This window comes from Gekko japonicus, unplaced genomic scaffold (genome assembly GCF_001447785.1).
Source record: "Gekko japonicus isolate JY-2015 unplaced genomic scaffold, Gekko_japonicus_V1.1 scaffold1244, whole genome shotgun sequence".
In the NCBI taxonomy this organism is placed as follows: Eukaryota; Metazoa; Chordata; class Lepidosauria; order Squamata; family Gekkonidae; genus Gekko; species Gekko japonicus.
Genome location: NW_015170925.1, coordinates 312639 through 313619, shown reverse-complemented (window position 1 = coordinate 313619; position 981 = coordinate 312639).

Below are 981 nucleotides of genomic sequence, written 5' to 3'. Positions count from 1 at the left end.
GGTGGGCTCTCCTTCTTTGGAGGCTTTTAGGCAGTGACGGGCGACGTGCTGACGTTGGAAGCATGGCTGAGCTCGTCGGAGGGGAAAACCATATGGTTTTCCCCTCCGACGAGCTCAGCCATGCTTCCAACGTCAGCACGTCGCCCGTCACTGCCTAAAAGCCTCCAAAGAAGGAGAGCCCACCACCTCCCGAGGAAGCCTATTGTTCCACTGAGGAACTGCTCTGTCAGGAAGTTCTTCCTAATATTTAGCTGAAAACTCTTTTGATTTAATTTCAATCCACTGGTTCTGGTCCGACCTTCTGGGGCAACAGAAAACAACTTCCCACCATCCTCTGTACGACAGCCCTTCAAGTACTGGAAGATGGTTATCATATCACCGCTCAGTCGTCTCCTCTCCAGGCTAAACATACCCAGCTCCTTCAACTTTTCCTCATAGGACTTTCCAGATTTATGACCATTTGATGTCGGATTGGTGCTACTGGACTTGAACATGGATACCCTCTCAAATGATTCTTGATGGCAGGATGTGTGGAGGCTGCCGTAGTGCTGTACATGGGGATTTATTTATGGTGCATGTGCCACACTCTTTGGGTTCACAAATTCAGCCAAGAATCTGCATATGCACTGAAATTCTGTTGCTGGACCAGGATAAATATATATTGAGTAGGGAGGAGATCTAAGTTGCACACCTGCAGACAATGCCTGGAAGCCCTTTGTTCAAGGGGTTAGAATATCGTCAGCCTAAATAAAATTTATCACAATTGTTCGCACAAAACTTGCCAATGAAACTGTGGCAGGAGGGCACTGATTTTGTACACGGTGGAAATAGGCTGTGAGGATTTGATACTCTATTGCTTTCGTCTTTTTTACTTTACGTCAGGGATCATTTCGTAGAAAAAGAGGTGCAGGAGCTCATTAGCATAACTCATTTGCATATGCCACACCCCCTGACATCACCGGAAGTGTGTCAGAATGCAAC